The following is a 23,342-nucleotide window of genomic DNA, read 5'->3' as shown; positions in this document are numbered from 1 at the left end:
ACATCTGAATAATATTCCGTTATCTAGGCTGTTTCTATTTCCTCATGGACATGCATAAGCAAAGTGTCACTCTACTGGGATTTAGCGAATTTTGGGAATACACCCAAGAGTTCAGCTGGATCATAAGAAAGATCTACTTCCGGCTTTTTGAGGAATGTCCACTCTGATATACAGTTTGTATTCCTATCAGCAGGGACTGTGTTTTCCCTTTTCCCACATCCTTGCCAGCATTTGCAGTTGGGGAAACAACCATTCTCAATATTAAAAGCATAACAACAAAAAACAAACAAACAACAAAACAAACAAACAAACATCAACAAGAAAGCACAATAAAACTTTAAGACACTGAAAAAATGTTGCGAAGCTATCAGAAGCTGCAATAATCTCCATGCTGGTGCACTGGTAGGAGTTTTATAGTGAAAAAGATTATCTATCAAAAACAACCCACAGATTCAACTCAATCCCCATCAAAATGCAACACAAGTTTTTTACAGAAATTGAACAAATAATCTTAGATTTCATATGGAAACACAAAAGACCCAGGGCAGCGTATGCAATCCTGAGTAATAAAAATACTGCTAGAGAATATCACAGTCCTGGATTTCAAATTATGCTACATGCCTATCTGTAATGGTGATAACCGCATGGTCACTGGCCTAAGAGCGGATACAGCCACCAATGGAATAGAATTGAGGCTCCACATGTAAGTCCACATGCCTACATCCACCTGCTCATAGGAAGCCATCAATACACACTGGGGTAAAGAGAGCAGCCATCAACAAGTGCTGCTGGTCAGACTGGATGGCTGTGTATAGAGGAATGAAACTAGATTCTTATCTCTCCCTCTGCACAGAAGTCTACTGCAAATGGATGAGGGATCCCAGCATAAGACTGATACTTGTAATCTGGCAGAGGAGAACACAGAATGTGCTTCAACTTACAGGCACAGGAAAGCACTTTCTGAACAGAACCTGGTAGCTTAGGCATACTGACAAGTGGGACCTCACCAAAGAAATCTTTGGTAAGGTTAAGGACACCATCATTCAAGCAAAGCAGCAGCCTGCAAATAGGAAAAAAAAACTTTCCTGGCTATACATCTATAGGTGAATAGTGTCTAGTCTAAAATATTAAAAGAAGTGAGCAAAGTAAACCTCAAGAAAACAAACAACCCAATTATAAAATAGGACATGGAACCAGAGTTCTCAAAGGATGAAATACAAGGGACTGAGAGGTATTCGTAAAAATGTTCAATATCTTTGTTGTCAGGGCAATGCCAATAAAACTACTGTGAGCGTTCATCTTATTCCAGTCAGAGAATGGCTAAGACACACACACACACACACACACACACCACAGACACAGACACACACCACACACATACACACACACACACACCCCACACAGACACATACACACAGACACAGACACACACACACAGACACAGACACACACACACATACACACCCCACACAGACACAGACACACACAGACACACACACCACACCACACATACACACACACACCATACCACACACACACACCCACAGACACACCCCCACAGACACACACACACCACACACACCCCACACACAGACAGACACACACACCACACACATACACACACAGACACACCATACCACACATACACACACACCACACCACACATACACACACACACATACACCCCCCACACATACCACACATACACACACACCCCACACAGACACACACACACACACAACACCACACACACACACACCACACACAGACACACACACACACCACACCACACACAGACACACACACACACCACACACACACACACCACACCACACATACACATACACACACATACACATACACACACATACACATACACACACATACACATACACACACACACACACACACACACACACACACACACACACTGACAAATGCAAGGCTGGTTTTGAACTTGAGGCTTGGTGATCCTCTTCCACCAGTCTTCTGAGTGCTGGGACCACAGTGGGCACACACTGCCATGCCTGACTGTTTCTTCAGTGTCAGTATGGATTCTGTTATGTGAATAGCTTCATGTGTTCTAGGATGAGGAGATTCCCTTCTCTGGAGGTTGGATAATGAATGGAGATGAATATGAGATCTGAAGGTTGGGGTGGAAAGATGGGGAAGTGTGGAGGGCCACCCCCACATTCTCCATTGTAAGATGGCGCCGATATCCGGCAGGATGCACCTAATAAAAGGGCAATACGCAAGCGCCTAGTAAATTCCTCACTCAGGGGGACACGTATGCTGTGGTACGTCATCTGGCACGTTTGGCAGCGACCAGCCAGAGAGTGACACGTCCTAGGCGAGGATAGTTTCCTATATAAGGGATGGTCTTTCTCTCACTCGAGGTCTCCGTATTGTAAGCTTGTGCTCTCGCTCTCAAGATGCATTAAAGCTTTTCTGCAGAAGGATCCTTTGTGTCCTGCGTCGTTCTTGCTGGCGAGACGTATCGTGGGACAGGGAAGTACCCAGGAAACTGGGGCAAAACTCACTTTCCCACATCAAGTAAGAGGAGTTGGCTTTGGTCAATGGTTGAGGCCAACTGCTTTTAGAAACTCTCAGAAATGTTGCCTTTCATTTTTTGTTTAACTTGTTGTTGTTGTTGTTCTTCTCCTCCTCCTCATTATTATTATTACTATTATTACTATTTTTATCATTGAAGGAACTGATCTTTACCCTGTTAATAATGATTATGTGTCACCCCATTGGGAATTCTTGGTGTTTCTGTGCCAGACACCACACCCAGGCACTGTCTCTTCTACAGACTCCAAATCCTGCTGGAGACTGTACCCTGAAGGATGACTCTGTAGTGGATACTTCCAAAGTCTTGGTTTGTGGGTATGTGAGTGAAAGCTGCAACAGTTTTGCAAACACAAACTTTTAATAACCATAGCAGTTGGCATGCTGGAGATGCCCAATGGCTTAAGTCCTTCAGGCTGCTTAGATCTTGTTGACCTTAACTGAAACTCACAAGGTCTCTTTCCTCTGAAGAAGAAAGCTTTGAAGCAAACCCTGGGTGCCCAGCTGGGTGTCCCACTCTTCACCTCTTCTGTGACACTGAAGCTGGATGGCCTACTCTCTGCTTCTCCCTGACCTGGGAGCTGGGGACGAAAGCAGGAGGCTGCTGAGTCATTGCTCCAGGAGGCTCCAGGAGGCCCCTTGTGGAGGTCACTCATGGAACTGAAATCTTATGGGTGTTGGCCAACAGCCAGTTTAATACCCAAGTCTCCATCCCCTAGACAAGGGGCCTAGGTTTTCTTCTCTAAGTTATGGAGTAGGGGAGGAGGCACTGGGCCCAAGGAACATAATCTAGGATAAAATTCCTCAGTAACGGGATGTAGGGGAAATCTGGGAGGAGTATGGGTATGGGGAAGCACAACCAGCATATATGGTATGAAAAATATTTCAATTAAAATAAAAGTCTCTGTAACTTAGCAGCTATTTACCTTGACCTTAGTCATGGTCTCTGTGTAAGAAAGGGACGAGCCTCCAGCCTCTCAACTTGCTACCCCTCTTTAGAATATCTCAGTATAGCTGTTCACTGGTGCTGCGAAAGGACAGCTCCCACCGTCACAGCAGCATACATTTCTTCAAAGCAATTCACAAATGCCAGCAACACCAAGTTCAGTTTTGAGTCAAGTTCTAGGAAAACTTGAAGGGAACAAATGTTTACCAAATTAATTCTAGTCAGGCAAGAGAACACTGTCAGAATTAAAATTATTTGTTGACACAACATCAAATGTTATCCAGGTCCTTGACTTCAAGGTCCATAAGGCTTATTACTCCTTAGTAGCGCATAGCTGTTGTTTCACATGTCCAGTTGAAAATGATTTGGTCAAGACAACAACAACAACAACAGCAAATTGTAGAGTCTTCATTGATTAATGAGTTTCAATTTGGATGCCCATACTGAGAAAAATAATAGGTGAATTTACTAGTTTGTCCCTATCTGGAATAAACATACCAATAGCGTCTATAGCCAGTGAAAGGGGCAGAATTCACCTTTGAGGTGAGAACTGATCTCTTTCTGTATTTGGGCATCAGGAAGGATGCACAGCATTACACACTCTCTACATCTGCTCCCCACTTGCTGCCTCAGGGCGGAGTCACATCAGCAAGAGCAGTGTCCCTTAGGCAGCTTAGGTCTGGGACCATATCGCTTTTCTCCAAGGAAAAGAGAAGCCATGTGTGGGCAGTTTAGATGATCAAGCACAGTGACGTAAGCCGCGGGTGACAGTGTGGTACTGAAAGGGAGGGACAGAGCAGCACCCTGATACATGTGAGAAAGATGACAGGAGGGTTTGCAAGAGGGTCTGGGTGCCACTTGTCACCACAGGAGGGCTGTGAGCGTGCAGAACACTGCCTTCCCAGTACTGCGGGGTGTCAGCCCCACACAGTAGGCTCCTTGACCCCAGGGAGGTCCCAGGTGCGAGCGTGCCAGCCGGCACTGGACTCAGTGCAGCTGGCTTGTCCACGGCCTCTCTCATGGCACCAGCACACCTGGGCCTCATGCCTGTGAGAGGGGGGGTCTTGCTCACCTTACTTCATCATAAGGGGTTCAATGACTTTTTTCCAGAGCTGAGGATCCCTGGTAAGTGCGTGGGGAATTGTAGGCTCAGTTTTACATTTGATCTTCTCATCCTTGTGAGGACTTATGAGGGTTTGTGTGTCTTAGTTATGGCCTACAGATGAAGGACACCTGGGCTTTTGGTGTGGATGGGAGAGATTATTGCTGTTCAGCAGAAGCCTAACTAGAGGACCCGGTGGGTAGCCGGGAACTAGGAACCTGCAAGGAGCTGCCCGACCTTTCAATAGCTTTCGAAGCAAACACAGAAGGCCAAAGCAAAGCCACAGGGGTTGGAGAACTTTCTGAATCAACGTCTTCATGAAGATGGGGAGGCTATGGTATCCCAGTGAGACACCCAGCGGGAACCCCATGCCATGTGTAACCCTTGGGTGGAAGGAGCATGACCAACCACTGAACAATCCGTCCTTTTCCAAAGGGAAAAATGAGATCATCCCAGTGACTTTGTTAGCAGCCTTTGCTCCAGAAAGCAGAAAACATTAGATCCGTATGGAGCTTGTAATTAATATTTTAAGTTTTGTTTGATTAAATTTCTCTTGGAGATACTTTGTTATTTCTAGTCATCTTGATAAAAACTAAGACAAATGAATTGTTTGGAAGGACTTACAGGAGGCTGCTAAAAAGCTATGTAAAGTTGCTGGGATAATTTTAGCTGCTTTTGGATTGACACTGGGGATGGTCTAGGTGAGCCTGCATGTCGGAAGTTAGTTAGTACCGCCTTCCGTTTCTACACAACACCACAACACAGCCACCACTTTTTGTTTTCTGTAACTGAGACCTTCTAAAGGATGTTATCCTCAGACCCAGTAGTAGTCTGAGTTCTCCATACACATGGTATGGTCCTTAGAACTTTCACCTAGGGCTGGACAAATAGCTTAGTTGGTAAAGTACATCCTTTCAAGCATGAGGACCAAAGCCCTCCCCATCCCCCATCTCTGCCCCATCCAGAACCCATGCAAAAGAGCCAGGTGTGGTGGCACGCTCTTGGGGAGACAGAGATGGGTGGATCTCTGAGGCTCACCAGCAAGCTGAGCCTGCTTTGTGAGCCCCAGGCCTGTGGAGATGCTTTCTCTAAAAGAGTAAAAGCAAAAAAGTAGACGGCACCTCAGGAATAAAACTGGGTGGTTGCCCTTGGGTTTCCATGTGTGTGTGTGAACACGTGTGCACCCACATGTGCACACACAGACAAATACATGTAGAAAAGCTTTCATCTACATAATGAGCTCAGCTCCCGAGTGATCTTGTACCCAGTATAATGGTGCAGTGTGAGGAATCTGCCAGGTGACAGCCTGCCTCTAGGGCACAAAGCCCAGAGCTAAAGACTTGTATGAGGTGATGCACAGTTTGCTCTACTTTTAAAAATTAAATAGATGCACCCGGTGATTGTGCTGGCATGAAGAAGCCATGTTGTGCTGCTCCGGCCATTCTATGGGTTGGGCTATGTGGTTTGCATCTTAGCTTGCCTGAAGGATCTACTCTTTGAAAGTTCTGAGATGAATTTATGAGTACAGAATTTGAATAGATTTCCAAGCCATTAGTCAGAAATTTTATAGAGTGGGAATAGTTCTCATCAAATGAGCTCAATTAATGCAAAAAATTATATATTTAGTGAACAAATCAAAGCAATCTACTGTGCTAAACTGAGCTAAGTGCTGTGAGCAGGACAGAGCTAACACCCTCTAGCCGTTCCTAAGTGTCTCAGTTAAAAATAACCTTGAATTATCTTTCAAAGCTCTGGCGGTCAACTTTTATCAGCTTCTACATTGGTGAGTTAAATGTGGCAAGGGACATTCACCAAGGGTCTCAAGGCAGAAGCCTGGGCTTGCATAACAACGGTCTCACAAGGGTCCAGAGCTTTGCCGAGTCCAATCAAAACTCTTTGAGGACGTGTGTGTGTGTGTGTGTGTGTGTGCGCACACACAGACACACAGACACACACACACAGACACACACACACACACACAGAGAGAGAGAGAGAGAGAGAGAGAGAGAGAGAGAGAGAGAGAGAGATTCTGACTGTAGAGGAAAATTAATATGTGACCATTTAATTTGCCACAGCAAAATTGGATTTGCACAAGAATGGACACCAGAACTTGTTGGAAGCACGATAAGTAGAACATGCTGATGCTTGAGACTTTTGAATAAAGAGTGTTTGTTTGCCCGAGTTACATTTTTATCTCCTGAAATTCTTGAGTTTAGCATACCCGGTTGCTTTTTTTTTTTTTTTTCCCTGAATCAGGACTCTGTCCAGATGAGTGGGGATAAAGACAGCACATGAAAACAAAATGATAGTTTGGGGGATGGTCAAGAGGACGCAGGCAGACTTGTTGACCCTGCAAAGCCTGCTACCAATTTGCTCTGACAGCAATAGCCTTGATACCATACCCAAAGGACGGAGGCAAGGATAAGTAAGAGTCTGAATGTTGTGTCTCTAGTGTTATAAAAACTCACTGACACATGTTGGTTGTTACAATTGCACATACACTGCTACTCCTATATTCCGGCAGATTATCCACAATTAACACTCCTCTTGGATGGGCAGGGAGAGACCCCAGTGAGCACCATGTAGTCTACATTTTCTCCTAGTATTTGATAAAAAAGGCTCATCCCACAACTTCAGGGGGGTTCAGTGATGTTAAAACATGGTAGTGGGACCTCTGGGTCATGATTGAGTCCAGAGTAGTGGGGTCAGTTTGACCTCAGACATGTGTCCTACGGGATACACTGTCACTGAGCTGCAGTTTTCTGCAGCCCAGGTAGTCATGGCTCCTGGCTGTAGGAAGGACTTCATGTGTCAACAGTTTCTAGCTTAAGCTTATTCTTACCAATTTCACCTTCCTCCTCCAGACCCTTGGCAGTCCTGGTGTCTAAGGGAATGTTTGTGTTTTCCCACCTGTGGCAGGATTGGCTAGATGAAGGCCGATAGTTCTGTCTTGTGTCACCACTAACTCTTGACTTTTCGAATCTCGAGAACATACTTTGCTATTGTTATTTTCTCTATTGCTGGTTCAGTGTGAAAGTTGTAGTTCTAGCGAATCAGTGGGAAAATGTGGGGTTTGTTTCGTCATGATCATGATGTGGGGGGGTCTCAGGCTGTTTGGATATTATCTTGTGGCATTCCTGTGAGGCTTAATGCTTGCCAGACAATTCCCCTTATTATTGTTTTGAGGAGAGATAGCTAAGTGGTAGTTAATATTCATACTTAAGTCTAATTTTATATAAGACAATGAGATGGGTTGGGGGAGAGGGACCTTGGCTGATGCAGACAAGAGGGAGGGATGTCCAGGTGGAAAGGGTATGAGCTTGAGTCTCTGTCTAATCTCTAGGATGAGGTCAACCTGGGAAGATCTCACCGCTTCCTATAATACAGTTAAGATCTCTGCCTGTGGCTGTCTATACGGATCGATACTTTGACCTGGGAGTCCGAACGAATTCTTCCTCCACACCTAGATTCACTTGCAGAGCAGGCTGATGGCTCTGAGGATTCTGGACTGAACCAGTCCTGGCAGATGAGCACCGCATCTGGGCAGTTATTATGTCTCATGACCTGTTGATGCAGCCTGTGTCGGCGTGTGCATGCTTTATAATATGAAGGTGTGCTCAGAGATACAAATTGTCTAGGAGTCACGCCCCTGACCTGGGGGAAGCAGGAGCTGAAGTCAAGGAGTCAGAGAGAAGAGACAGCAGAGTAGATGTTGGAAGCTGAACTTGGATGGGGTCGGAGTTGAGGCTGACCAGTCATTAGCTGGGGAGACTAAAGCCTGCTATCTATCTTCTAGCAAGGAACAGTGCAGACAGCTGTAACACAAGCCTTCACATAAATCCATGCCAACGACCTTAGCCTTAGCGTGACCTCTGGTGGGAACAGACTTCAGCTGGTGTCCTTTTAAAGCATCCATAGGCACAGCTGGCTGTACAATGATTTGTTTGGAGGTCTGGCAATGAATGTGCTCACAACCGTAGTGCTGACAGGGTCTGGTGGGGCTGTATGAAGCAAGGCTTTGCAGCAGGGAGACACATGGAGAGTAGATTCCAAAGTTCAGAATAAGTTACAAGGCATTCAGAATTTCTGATTGATGCAGGGAGGTCAGAATCGAAGTCAGATCAATAACTGATATGGCCATTCAATGAACTAAGGCGAACATAATTATTTAGATGGAGGGGCCATTTGGTACAAGAGCTCTTCGGTTCAGAATCATCTCTCCTTTCATTCTCTATATTTCCTTGTATGCGGTTAGAACCTGCTAGCAAATGCGTGATAAACTGAGATAAAGCAGGCCATTTACAGACCCATGTGAAACATGCCCCTGCTGCCAGGTCTAATTACTAGGCTATCTGAGCGATTGTGGTACAATAAAGTGGGGGGAAAACCACCTGCAGGCTGCTGTGTCACCACCTGACCAAGCCGCTACCCTAAAAATGGAGTCTGTCAAGGAACCATCCATTCATCCTCCTGCAGGCTACAGAATGGGGGCCCCAAACAAGCTCGACACAAAAGCGGATGGAGAATAGAACTACTCAAGCCCTTAAGCACCTCTAAGCCCTCTCACAATTGTTTTCTGCGAGAGGGAGCTCAATCAGCGCAGTTTTAATCAGTTCTACTGTTCTTTGAAAGCACCCGATGGATCTAGGATGACGAATTAGAAGCTCCCTGGTACAGTAGACTGTGGCATCTGAGTTTCCTGTAGGGTAGAGGTGGAATACCCGGCCTCTACAGGGATCCTCCTGTCTCAGTGGGTTACAGTTGGAAAGGAAGGTTCCAGAGCTCTGACAGGTGCTGTTTGGTGGAGGGCTACAGGCTGTGAGGAAGAGGATGAGACTAAGGCACTGAGGGTCAGTGTCCTGCTCAGATGAAGAGAGGGTGGTGGAGGGAGAGGGAAAGGGAGAGAGTGGAGGCAGAGACAGAAAGATAGAGAGAAAAAGAAAACACTGCTGGGCTTTGTTGAGCAAACCGTTATGATTGGCAGAAAGTTCAGGATACATAGCAACAGGCATGTACATCTCAGGGGCCTGAACTGATCTCTGGGAAGAGAAGGCATCAGGCATGAGTCTTAGAGACTTCATTATGTCTGTGGGGCTGGCAGTGAAGACAGTGATGACAAAGACACCAGCCATGGTCTCTCTCACAGGAACCTGAGTTCGAGCGCTGGTTGTGGGCAAGAAGTGTGACTGAGCACATAACTGGAGCTGGCTGCCATTCACTGCAGAGGGTTACTACAAGTCAGCACTGGGGCCCTCACAAGTGGCCGCTATGAAGACGAGCTACCACTGGTTTGAAGCGTGACAGCTGCTGGGAAGCTACTCCCCTCTGTCCTGATAAGGTTGATCTAGGAAGCTTGCACTCATTACCGTTCCAAGCAGACCCACTCTGCAGATGGGCAACTGTCAGAGGCGGAGTTGGACCAAGGGCTCCGAGGTGAGGTTCCTGTGTCTCTTGGGTCCATTCCCAGGGAGCCCAAGGTTAGTGTGGCATGCAAGCTCTTTCCAACAGATGCTACGTCACTGTGTACATTGCTACATCTACCTGGACCCACGGCATTCTTCCTTCTGTACTCCAGAAGGAATGAGACGGAGAGAAAGCAAAACCAAACTAGAAAATGAAGCCATTGAAAGGGGAATGCTAGTCGTTTTTTAGGTTTGTTTGCTGTAAAAATATGCACATGCCCTACAGTAATTACAGAGGTTCATATTGCTTTATATTGAATTGAATGGTGCAGCCTATACTCAACCATTTTCGACTAATAAATCTGACCTAAACTTTAATTCTTACTATGTATTGGGCACTGTGTTAAGCATCTACATGCATTTTTCCTATTTAGTCTCTCTCTTTCTCTCTTAAACAAGACATATCCAAGCATGGGGGATGAGGTTCTAACCCTTTTAGAAGGGTTAGCTATTTTTTTGATTTATTTTTAAACTGTGTGTGCCTGTGTGTGCACGCACTCTTGTGCACACATGAGAGTATAGGTGCCTATATGGGGAGCAGAGTTGTGGGCTACCCTGGAGCTGGAGTTACAGGCAGCTGTGAGCTGCCTCACATGGGTGTTGGCAAGAAAATGTGTTCTCTTTGTGGCAGAGCCATCTCTCCTGCACCATTAATTTTAATTTTAATTTATCCCCCACAGGTTCCCCCAGGGCAGAAGCTACTTCTCCTGCCTTGCAGACAAGGAGTGTCAAGAAGGGAATGTCAAGTCTGACCAGCGAGTACAAAATGTGACTTGCCATATGCAACGACTAATTCTTTAGGGGTGTTTTAACTCCTTATGAGTGTTTTACCCATTTGGTCCTCATGCATACTCATGATGATATATGAAGATAACATAAATTATATGATGGTAGGGATACCATTTCAGGGACAGCAAGGTAGTTGCGAGGGTAAGAGGCACTTGCTGTTAAGCCTAATGACCTGGCATTGACCCCTGTGACCCAGTGGTAGAAGGAGAGAAGTGGACTCTTGTCATGCCCTGCCGAAGATGTACACGCACACACATACAGGATACATTTAAAAAGTAACCTAAAAATTTTAACTTAATAACTTTTTCCTCTTTGACCAGACATCTTATTCAACCACATGGTAATTTGAGTCCTAACTGTCATCCTATGAATCACATTTGGCTTCTGACTTATCTATGAAGTTAATTACCAATTAATAACTATTGCTGTGACCTGGGGTCACTGTTAATTGAAATGTCAAAATAGGAATGACTATTACGAAATTTATTGCAAAAGAATAAAAAATATTACATCTGTTCCTTAAAGAAATTTCTTTATGTACCAGTGCTCCCCAGTGGTTTTCTTTTGGCTTGAGTTACTGTTTTACACTTGAATAAAGCCAAAGCTGACACCGACAGCCCCACTTTCACTGACTGATTCGAATATAAATTTTGTGGCTTTTTTGGTAATATTCCTTGCTCTTACACAAAAATTATTTGTTTCTAGGTACCATTGAGTCTAAGTCTACAGATTCCCGAACCCAACCATAATATGCTTTTTAATGGTTTTATAAAAATATTTCCGTAGGGGATACAGGATAATATTATGGTGACATAATTTGTTTTACTGTGTGCAATTTCATATAAACATATATAAAGCAATATTATAGCAGATTAACTCTCTTAGATGAGATTAAATTCTCATTAATATATTTTTAATGTTTTATGAAAATATTTTAATACTAGGAAGTACAATTTCTTCATCTATTTTCTTCCAATTGCATTTTTTTTAGATCATTTTCATTAAGATGAGTTTGGTTTCCTAACCCAAATTTTTTTTCTTAAAGAAATAATTGGGTCATTTTCTGTAAGGGCTGTTGGAGGTCTTGGACTAGACGGAGTCTCAGCAAAAAAGGAAGCTAGGGTTGAGCGTGAAGACGGAGAGGGAGCTAGGTGATATGGATCCATCCGGGCTGAGACTAAAATGTTGTGAGTCATGGTTTTCATCTACTTGTCTTTTACGTTTATGTTAGCAATGTATCTTTCTCTAGACTAAAAGCGTGTAAGAGTGTAGCGCTGTAACCTGTGTCCGCTGAAGGCCCCGTATTCAAGTGAGTGGTGTTGAATAGTCAAGGTCTCTCATGGTGAGGGGACCTGGGTGTTATCTTGTGGATAACAGATCTGCTTGACTTTTAATTTTTTTTAAAATTTTATTTATATGAGCACATTATAGCTGTTTTCAGACACACCAGAAGAGGGCATCAGATCTCATTACAGATGGTTGTGAGCCACCATGTGGTTGCTGGGAAATTGAACTCAGGACTTCTGGAAAGCAGCCAGTGCTCTTAACCTCTGAGCCATCTCTTCAGCCTGACTTTTAATTCTTTAAGTGAAAGTTACAACTTTTTAGTCAAAAGTCCTACTCATCTTATGGGTCAGGACTCAGGGCCATGGATTGCCAGATTGCCAAGTCATGTCTCCATGAAACCTGGTGGAATGGCTAATAGCACTGGAGGCATCTGTGTTGGGAGGTAGAGTTGCTGTGGCTGGCGACCATTGCATCAGAAGCAGTGTGCTAAGCTGAAAGTTACTGCTGTGTAGATGGCTGCCTTCTGGGCCTTCTGGGCCTTCTGGGAAGCTAGTCATCTGTTTGTTTATTATTAGAGTCAATATGAAGACAAGAACTGGCTTTGGGCCTCTGGATGCTACAAGTCACTGAAGTGGCATTGGTGCCCGCCCTCCACACACTCACTTGCCCCCTGCTTGCTTGCATGTGTGCACACATGGCTTATGTGTCTGTGTAGAATGCCACAGTGCATGGCAGGGAGGCCAAGGCACTTCCAGTCAGCCTGAAGTCGATGGTTCACAATCCCTATGTCATTAATGTCTCCAAAGAGCAGGATGGTCACAAGGTCCCCTGGGAGCTTCTTGCCAGCAAACTGTTTTCTCATGTTAGAAGAAAAAAGGAGTCATTTCCTCCAGATCACTTAGGCAGTCTCTAGATGCACTGGGAAGAGCTAAATATTAGCGCTGTGTTTCATTTTTACATTGGTATAAATTGATACCTGTTTTCAGTCTTTTGGGGGAAAGAAAAACCCTATAAGAACACGAGATCAGAGTCTCTTTTTAAGGTGGCCTTGGCTTTTTTTATACTAATGACTTACAAGAAATGGCAAAAAAGGAAAAGTGTGTGTCTGAGTGTGTGTGTGTGAGTGTGTGTGTGTGTGTGTGTGTGTGAGTGTGTGTGTGTGTGAACTCACCCATGCGCACGGTGAGGATTAGTCATGACTAGGTATTGTCAACACTGGGACACCATCTTCACCCTCCCCCTTTGCTGTCTGGACTTACCAGTTGAATCTGAGAAGCAAGTCACTCAACCCCACAGCCTTCACTTCCTCATAGAGGATATGGGCTCATACAAGTGCCCCACAGGGACTAGTGTAGGATTAGCTGGAACCATATCACTCCATGCTGGGCCTGGATACGCCATCATCACCCTAGCTGCTGCTTATGCTGGCACCATGTCGGGGCTATTTCATATAACGATCCAGCAGGGCTGAATTAATTACAAGGCAAACGTAATGTCCACCTAACTCTATTTCAAAGGTCATTGTAAATCTTTATAGAGACTAATAATACAGAAGAGGAAACACCGAGAAAGGCAAGGGAAAGACTATTTACAAGGGAAAACTGAAGTGAACTCTGGAAACTGTACGTATACAGTGCTTAGGAAAAACAATGATTCTTCTTGGCTGCTTAGATCCTAATGTATCTTCTAATGTCCACCCAAGATAGTAAATTAAAACAGTGAATCAAAGCATTAGTGAAAGTTTGGGACAATAGCAGCCTCCCCCAGCCCCCAACTCCCTGGCCACACAGGAAGTGGTGGTCACTGACAGAGGAATTGGTGGTCAGTGAGCCCAAGGAATACCTCTGCTTCTGCTCACTCAGGATAAATGACAGGGTTCAGTCCCCCACTGTCAGCAACATTTCCCAGCATCTCTAGTCTTCCCTACTATTCTAGCATTCTGGCTGGGAGTGGCTGACTTTGATACCCACCCTCTTCAATGGAGGGGTGGGAGTGGCTAACTTTGGTATCCACCTCTCTAATGGAGGGGTGGGAGTGGCTGACCTGGATCCCACCCTCTCCGATGGATGGATGGCTTTTACTATTGGCTTCTAACCATGGCTTTGTGCTCATGGCTTTTCTTGAGTATGGTGGCTCCTAGTTAATCACACTAACAGAGTCGGGCAGCCCTTTTCTGTTCTCCCTAAGGATAACTGTCCAAATTCATATCCACCAAATTCAAGTCGTTTTAGCTATCACATCTGACAGATTGATGCTCCTGCTATACTCCTGAATGGTAACTGGGAAATATTCCTTCATAGCTTTTGTGATAACAATTTTTCTTAGGTGGTTGGGGTTGGGCGAGGGCTGGGAGATTAGTAAAATGCTGGCATTAGGTCTTAGTTCTGGAAACTCCACATCCAGGTAAAAGAGTGGCATGTTGGTCTGTGCCTGTAGCCAGGAAGGCAGATACAAGAGGGTCCCAGTGCCTTGCTGGCTAGACAGTCTAGCTGTGCTCCGGGCTCGGTGACAGACTCCATCTCAAAACCCAAGGTGGAGAATGATGGGTAGCAGAGGACACCTGGCATTAGCCTGTAGCCTCCAAATGTATACACCAAGGAAAGCACACCCGCACATGTGTGTACATACATGCATGCAAACACTTCCCCTGCTGGGTTTCTCGATTTATTATTTTTCTCAGACAATCAAAAATGAGTTTTATGTTAAAATTCCAGAGAAAATGCTTCTGAAATGGATTCAATGTTGTTGTTTTGGCCGTGTGGAGTTTGCCGTTTTATAGGTTATAACACGCTTACAGCCAAACTCTTCACTGCTCATCTAAGCCGTTTCACTTAAACTCTTTGACAGTGATGGGTCATGGGGAGATGGCTTCAGGCTGTGCACTGACACTAACGCCGCCAATGTCCTGACTGGCCTCACCATGCATAGCTGAGGACATCGAGGCAGAGATTATAATGATTTGGGCCAAAAATACAGAGTTGCTGAGATTCAGAGCCACACTGGAGTGAGGGGTTCTGCTTTGCTCCTGCCTCTCCTGTGTCTGCTGTTGGAAACCTCAGGTATCAGAGAGAGAGAGAGAGAGAGAGAGAGAGAGAGAGAGAGAGAGAGAGAGAGAGAGAGAGAGAGAGAAGGAGGAGGAGGAGGAGGAGGAGGAGGAGGAGGAGGAGGAGGAGGAGAAGAGAAGAGAAGAGAAGAGAAGAGAAGAGAAGAGGAGAGGAGAGGAGAAGAGAAGAGAACCAGAACAGGAATAAACTGTCTTGAGGGAGTCAAGCTAATGTCTCTTGACACTGAAGTCCAATGTGACCCCCTCACCCCCAGGAATTGGGAATTTCAATTTTATGAGATGAAAATGAAAAGGAGAACAAGTCCTGGCCATCACCACAAACAACAGAGCTTGTTGAAGGATAAGCTCTAAGTATAAAGACGATGCAGGTGATTGAGTAATGTCTTAATTTGATGGAGAGAGCAGACAGAGGCTGGAGCCCCAGTCTCTTCAACTGTTGCCTTGCTTTTAGAGAAAATATCACAAAAATAATTCCCATGATGGTGTCCTCATTTTGATGACACCTGCAGACCATATAGATGTCCCCTCTGTGGCCATTGGGCCATGCACAGAGGCACCAGTTTTCAATCTGAACACACCACAGTTAAAACAAAGTACCCATTGCAGTCTTGCCCTATTGTTTATCTACATAAAAGAGGGAAAGCCAGTTTTCTACACTGCTTACATAGGCAAGTTATATCATACATAGGTTTTAAAATAGCATCTATCTATCTACCATCTATCATCTATTACCTTCTGTCTGTCTGTCTATCTGTCTGTTTGTATTGTATCTATCTGGCTAGAGAGGGTGTCTGACTCTCTTTGATCTGGACTTCCTGTCCAGGCAGTTGTGAGAGGCCTGTTATGGGTACTGGGAGCCAAACCTGGGTCCTCTGAAAGAATAATACATCTCAACTGCTGACTCTTCTCTCCAGCCCTAACATCTATTTTTCTTAACTCACATATTTCTTTTCAAATCTCAAAAGAGAATCTTTGTAAGTGATAGGCTGGGTCCTCACTTTGGAAAGTTTGATAAGACCATGTCGGAACTGGGAAGAAATAGATAAGAAACAGATCCTGGGGCTGGCTGGAGTGACTGCAGCCTGAAGCTGTAAGGAAGCAGATCTTGGCTGATGCCTCCCAACCCTGGCTGGCACAGGGCTTCGTGGGTTGTGGCCTCTAAGAGAGAAGTGGCTGCTCTTGGTGGGGAGGGCTTCAGGCTTCCCTGGCTTCCCAGTGGGGAAACTAGCCTGGTTCTATTTGTGGAAGAGGGAACCTTTCAACGCTTTTGTCTGTAGGCAAGAGGAAAGCAGACTTTAAATTTTAAAATGCCTGATCCGACTTTAAGGATTCCTGTCCTTAGGGATCTGGATGGCAGTACTGTGTTACTCTGGGAATCAGCCGCATGCTGAGGAGCCACCACATCACAGATACAGAAGCTTTACAAACATTAGATACAGATTGTCCACGTTCCATCTGCTTCTGGAAAAATATAGGAGCCGAAAACATTTAAGGCAACATGTAGATATATGCCTGTATACACATATACACACACATATGCATACAAACACATACATTTTCACCTGTACACACAAAAACACATGTACATAGACATGTGTACACACAAATTTTCACCCACATGCATAGATACACAGACATGAACATCCACACATGTGTATATCACACATGTATCTGTTTTGAAAGTTTTCCTCGATAGAGCTTTTATGGAGAAGACGGAGGGGGTTCACATGGAATGTTTTCATGGCATTAATACATTACAGGGAGTTTATTCTACCATATGGGGTCTAGGGGGAGGCTCTGTTGGTTACGTGCCTGGCACACAATCAGGAGGACTTTCCATGGGTGCTCATGCCTTTAGAGCACAGCACCCATGTAGAAGGCAGGGGTGGCAGCCTGCGCCTGTAGCTCCTGGTGGCTGAGGGATGGCAGTGGTGGTGGATCCGTGGAGCACACTGGCTGGTGTGCCTAGCCAGACTGATGAGCTTCATGTCTAAAGGGAAACATCGCCTCACAAACCAAGGTGGAGTGTCATTGAGGAAGACACCTGACGTTGACTTCTGGCCTTAAACACAGGCATGCACCAAACAGGGACAGGCATGCATGTGTGTACACACACACACTCACAGACACACAAGTACATGCACACATACCACACACACACACACACACACACACACACACACACACACAGAGTCACCCTTGCCTCCACCTCTCTGATTTCCCCCTACCGAATACAGTTTTTATAAATACTTACATTATCATATATAATAAACGGAAACATCCTGCTTTATGGATAGTAAAATCTGTACAATTTTCCTAAAAGTGGCAGTACACTCTGATACTTGCTGACAGGAAAGGTTTACGGACGCCTTACACCTGTTTTACCACCCGTACGAATTGGAACACACGCAAATTCATTGTTCAGTCTGAAAGATTTTATAAACCCCGAATAATGAACTTCCATCCATTCCAAAAGACACGGGCTATAAAGTAGCACGAGATGTCAGTAAATAGTTATCTATGAAATATTCTGCTTTTCCTTCCATCTCCATAAACACAGACTGAGTCCCAAAGCAAGCCTACAGATAAAGTCCTCCTACAGATAGAGGAGACACTTCAAGATGTGATGCCCATGGCCGAAGCCTGTCACCAGCCCTTTCCCTGGAGCCCAGAGGTGAACGGGCACAGGTGACTACTGAGCTCCTTCCTACTTGGCTGGATAGGAGGTTCTGTTTACAGGTGGCAGTGAGGTGGAACCTACTATGTGCCTGGCCTGCTTTGGGGAATGTCTTTGCTGGGCGCTGTGGTCTATACAATACCCTGATAGCAGTGCAGTATGGAGACTTCATCATGGAGCCTCAGCCTGTGCACCTGAGGCAGCCGCTCTCCCTGCTCCGATGAATCCCATACCCTGTACCTGAAGTGCTGTCAGTCAGAGCACAGGGGTGTACTCTGGGCTTTGAGGATCTCCAGGCCCAGCCATCTCCTTCATCTTTTTACAAGCAGAACTCTCCACAGAGCTCTGGCTTCTCTGACCAATACCAACACTCAGCAGAGATTAGAGACACGCTCCTCCTTCCCTGTGGTACCCAGATTGTACAAAGAACTGGGGACAGAGGGCCTGCAGAAAAGACCTGTTCTGACCTGGTGTAGATGGGTCTAGCAGGGACAAGGGTTCACATGATTGATCTTCTGTTTTGGTTGCTCTTTATATAAGGTTTGATGGGGCCATATCACCTAGGTGCAGTGAGACCAGAGTGGCTTGGTCTAGGGGGATAGGGAAACAAAGACAAAACAGCTGAAGTTGGCATCGAATGGATAGCTTGACAGAGGCTGTGCAGAGACTATTGGCCTCACAGCTAGGATAGTATCGGGTATCTATGGACACTGGGGAAGGCAGGTGGTTCTCATAGCTAGAACTGTAATAAGACCTAGAGACTGGGAGAGGATGCATATGATGTCATCAGTGTTACACTATCAACTTGCTTCATGCTTGAAGATATATGTAAGGTAAGGTAGGCTTAACCTGTTAAGAACACTCTGGACCCTAATGAGCAAGGCTGTGGTTGCTGCTCTCTGGTTCCTAGTCCAGGGCCTCTGCAGATGCTGCTCATCGTGGGTGTGGAAGAGCTCGGTGAGGACAGGGCAGTCCTGGGCCCAGCACTCTTGGCATGGACTGGGGACGGATGTAGTGTTTCTGAAGTAGGGCTTGCTTCTGTCTAAGACGGCAGAGGGGGCAAACTCGGCCCAAATGCCCTCAGCCTTTTATGACCCTGCAATATTTTTTTTTGGCTGCAACGATTCAAAACATTCAAAGTGAATGCTTGTGAAATACTATTTAAAATTTGTTTTTAACTATGACTATAAATGAATTGGGGGAGGGGTGCCGGAGAGATGGTTCAGTGGTCAAGTGCACTTGTCGAGATTGCAGCGGACCAGGGTTCAGTTCCCAGCACATGTGTGCCAGTTTACGACCTTCTGTAACTATAGTTCCATAGGTTCTGACACCACCTTCCGGCTTAGCTTCCAAGGAGCTAGGCACATACATGGTATACATATGTACATGTAGCCAAAACAATGATGCACACAAAATAAAAAAATATATTCTTAAAAATGACTTTTGGATTCTGCATACACGCAGAACATGCCAAGAACCAGAGGTGAAATGCTTCTTCTGACACATCTTGCTTCTACCCTCCAGGGGCCTCTTTTGTCTGATAACAGCTGCCCAGGAAGGGAAGGGAAGAGGAAGGTAGCTCCCTGGCAGACTTCTGCCGGCCATACATGAGGCAGTGGCTGGCCACGGCAGGCAGCACAGTGATGGAACGGGGGCCAGAGGCCCAGAAGGGCTTGCTGAGTAAGGAGTCTGGTGCCTGTGTTTACAGGAGGAAACTGCTGTTTCCAACAGTTCTTTACATCCAAGGGGAAGTGAAGAAAAACACACACAGCTAGCTGGCCTGTCTCTTCTAAATCCAAAAGCAATGAGTCCTTTTATGAAAATATTGGAGGAATATATATATATATATATATATATATATATATATATATATATATATGCACATGCACGCTACGGAAGCTAACATAGAGTCATGGGAGGAAGCATGTGAGTCCAGACTTGGTTGGATGTTCACTGATGCTGAGAGGATGCCTGACCTAATGGCTACAGAGGGACCACGGAAGTTCTTTCTGCCCAGCGGGCTAAGTCTGCCATGAATTAGCATCAGTACAGATGTGCAGCTAGTGTCAGCTTTGACTTGTCATTGCTGTTACTCTGGTGGAAGTTTTCTTCTGAGGTGCATTAGATTAAGTATCTTTATAAACAATGAGAGAGGAAAATTGTAAATTTTTTTCAAGTAACCCAGAGAAGAGATTTTATTTTTTATTTAAGGAAAAATACAACAGTAGGATAGTGTTAATATAAACCTATTCCTCTGTGCCTACTTCTGTATGGGTGCGTGTGTGGGATGCATGGGTGGCCGTAGGTATGCTCACTTATGGGTGCACACATGGAAGCTGGGGGTCAATGTGATGTCCTCTTTCATTGCTTGTCACCTTAAATTTTGAGGCAGTGTCATGGCTTTAGCTACACTAGCTAGCAAGCCTCGGGTCCTCTAGTCTCTGCCACCCCAGCATTTGTGCTGTGGTCATGTGACACTACCCCGGCTTTTACAGGGACTCTGGAGGACCAGAATCCGGTCCTTGTGCTTGGAAAGTAAGCGGTTTTCCCACTGAGCCATTACTCTATTCCAGTGTTTGTTTGTTTTAACCTTTTTATTTATTTATTTTCTACCTACTTTTTTTTTTACACATTCTTGAAAAACTCGATCTGCTTCTTGTGGGCAAGATTTTATCTTTAATGTCTTAGAGACTTTATTTTAATAAGAAAGCATGCTGTCAACACATTGGTTAAAGTTAATTGAATTTGGAATGCATGCTGTAGTTGGGTCGGCTCACTTCTTTTCCGATGCTGTTAAATCAGTAGATCAAAAGGTTAGCTTAGTGCAGCCTGGCTCCCGTGGTGTATTTCAACTACACACCATTATCCCGGGAAGGCTCTGCGCTGCTTACGTTTGGGAATTACTGAATTATTGAATGTGATGTCTATATTTCATCTTCAGAATGATGAATTTCCATGGCCACTTTCTAGCCCAGCCTACTTATACTTCTACTTCTGAAACAAAATTGAATTAAGTGTACATTATCTGGATTTCAAAAAGCAAGCAGAAATGGATGTTATTTTGATGTTCATCTGTCACCAGGTTTTAGTCCTGTAGTGCAGAGTTTGGCTGGTCCGCCACCTTTCAGTTTTACATAATGTCACCTATAAGACCATTGTTCTGGCAATGTTCTGATGGCATTGCTCCAAGTATGTCACCCGTTCCCACCCCTCCCATACAGATTGACTGACCATAGCTGCTAATGTTGGGATGTGTTTTGTTCCTGACAGATTCATGTGTTGGAGATTTGGTCCTCAATGCAGTGGTAAAATGTAAGGCCTTTGAAAAGATAGGTGTAGCTTTCTGCCTTGCTATACATGATCTTGTCCCCCATGCATGCTTCGTAATGTCACCAAGCCATGAGGCGATACAGCCTAGGGGGCTCTTGAAAGAACCAATGCCATGCAATTGGGACTTTCACCCTTTAAACCTGTGAGCAAGCTCTTTTCATTGTGGATGCTCGGCCTTGGACGTTTTGGTACAGCCATGGAAAAGAGACTGATACAAGGTTGTTACACCGGGCAGTGTTTCCCTGTGAACCTCCCCACTCTCATCTCAACCCCAGAGTCAGCACCCACTGGTGCCTTGTGTTTGCTTGCATTTGACTCCACGATGCTTAGTCATGATGCACTATCCAGAAGAAATGCTTTCTCTTCCAATCCCTTGGCCTTTTGGACTCTACGGCTCATTCTAACATGTTCTGTCTTAAGCTGTTGTATACGTGAGTTACCTGAGGTTCTAGCCTCTAAGGGTGGCTGTTTTTGAAAATGAGGCCCCTAAGGAAGCACTTAAAGCTAACTGAGGTCACATGGGTGAGGACCCGATCTACTAAGATTGGTGTTCTTGCAAGTAGAGACATTCCCTCCCTGCCCCCCCCCCCCTCTCTCTCTCTCTCTCTCACACACACACACACACACACACACACACACACACACACACACACACACACACCTGAGAGGGCAAGAAGCTCATCATTTGTGAGTCGTAAGAAAGCCCTCATTAGAAGCCACAGTGAATAGACATTGACCTTGGACTTGAGGCCTTCAACACTGTGGGCTCATAGTTTCTGCTGTGTAAGCCATCTAGCCCATGGTACTAAAGTCAGCTTGCCTTCCTGGAAGTGATGGCTCCTTCCAGCCATGTGCGCAGCGTGGGTTGTGTGAAGCATGGGTTGTGTGCAGCGTGGGTTGCATACAGCTGAACCTGTCAGTCTGACCGAGACCAGCACATTGGGATTGCCACAGACAGGCAGATCAGCCAGGAGCATGCTTGGGGATATGCAGCAGAGATCACTTATCAAGTGTAGGATGTCCAGAGTCAAGAGTGAGATGGTCCAAAGGTGAAGAGCAGGAAGTGTCAAGGAATATTTCCAGGGCCAGGTTGTTGCACTAACGTGGTAAGTATATACCCTTGAGGTAACAGCACTTGTCAGATCTTGGGATAACAGGGCAGAGCCTGGGGCAGTAGCTGTTCAGACTGGAAGTATAGGGATGATGTATCGAAAAAGGGCAAGAAGCCTGGGCATGATATTTTCAGAGAATGCCCCCCAAACAGGTTCTCTGACAGGGAGAGAGCCCCTCCCCCACCGGAAGCCTTACCATCTCAGGAAACTTCTCACGGTACAATAGTGGACCACAGCATGGGCTGAACCTACCTACCCACCTCTACCAACTTGATTTAGGGAACCAGAGAAAAGAATTCTTCCCTCAAACACAATAATACAAGAGCAATCTATATGCACTGAACTTTCTCTTATAGGAAGCTTTCCCAATCGGCGCTAGAACAAACTCCTTTGAAAGTGGACAATTTGAAACAGAAGTCATCAGAAGAGTGATGGTGTAAGGAGACAGAGAGTAGTATAAGGAAATAGCGTGAGGAGACGGTGTAAGGAGAGGCACATCAGAGGAAGGACAGTCATGCACGGCCACTCATCTCTGAGAAGGACAAGCCTGTGACTGAATAATCCATCCAAAAGCTGAGCTGAATGGAGAGGTGGTCACAACGACTAGAACCCGAAAACAAAAGTCCAACATCTCACGGAACAGGGATCAGGGCAACTGCAGACAGTGAAAAGTGGGTTTATGGACATAGGAAGGAGGCAAGAGAAAAAGTTAGAGATGGAGATCCAACTGAGGGGAGCACAGGAGGAAAAGGCCTTTGAAAAACTCAGAAGGAGATAGATCAGCAGATTGTGATGGGCACAGCAGTGCACACCACTGACACCAGTACCTGGGAGGCTGAGGCCAAGGGTACTTCGTGGGTAAGTGCTTTCTGTGCAAGCATCGGGTCCTGAGTTCGAATCCATAGAACTTACCTAATTCTGATACAAAAATGGATGCATCTGCAATACCAGTGCTCCTGGGTGAGATGGGATGTGGGGACTGGAGAAGCCCTGAAATTCCCAAAT

The 23,342-nt window shown here is 45.3% G+C and overlaps 1 protein-coding gene and 1 long non-coding RNA gene across 5 annotated transcripts in view; one reads left to right on the top strand and one right to left on the bottom strand.

The window, feature by feature from the left end:
* The window catches only part of LOC120100098 (uncharacterized), a 26,135-nt gene extending 14,635 nt beyond the window's left edge, over positions 1-11,500 (top strand). The window contains exons 2-3 of one of the 2 annotated variants that reach the window (XR_015649440.1): positions 9,763-10,049; positions 10,759-11,500. This is a non-coding gene — a long non-coding RNA (uncharacterized LOC120100098). The remainder of the gene's footprint in view (positions 1-9,762; positions 10,050-10,758) is intronic. The other variant, XR_015649438.1, reaches the window with a different exon arrangement.
* The window catches only part of Pacrg (parkin coregulated), a 422,656-nt gene that overhangs the window by 8,619 nt on the left and 390,695 nt on the right, over positions 1-23,342 (bottom strand). The window lies entirely within an intron of this gene.

The sequence above is a fragment of the Rattus norvegicus genome, chromosome 1 (genome assembly GCF_021556685.1).
Source record: "Rattus norvegicus strain SHRSP/BbbUtx chromosome 1, alternate assembly SHRSP_T2T, whole genome shotgun sequence".
Classification (NCBI taxonomy): Eukaryota; Metazoa; Chordata; class Mammalia; order Rodentia; family Muridae; genus Rattus; species Rattus norvegicus.
The sequence above is the reverse complement of the archived record's forward strand: the minus strand, read 5'-3'. Positions and strand labels throughout refer to the sequence as shown.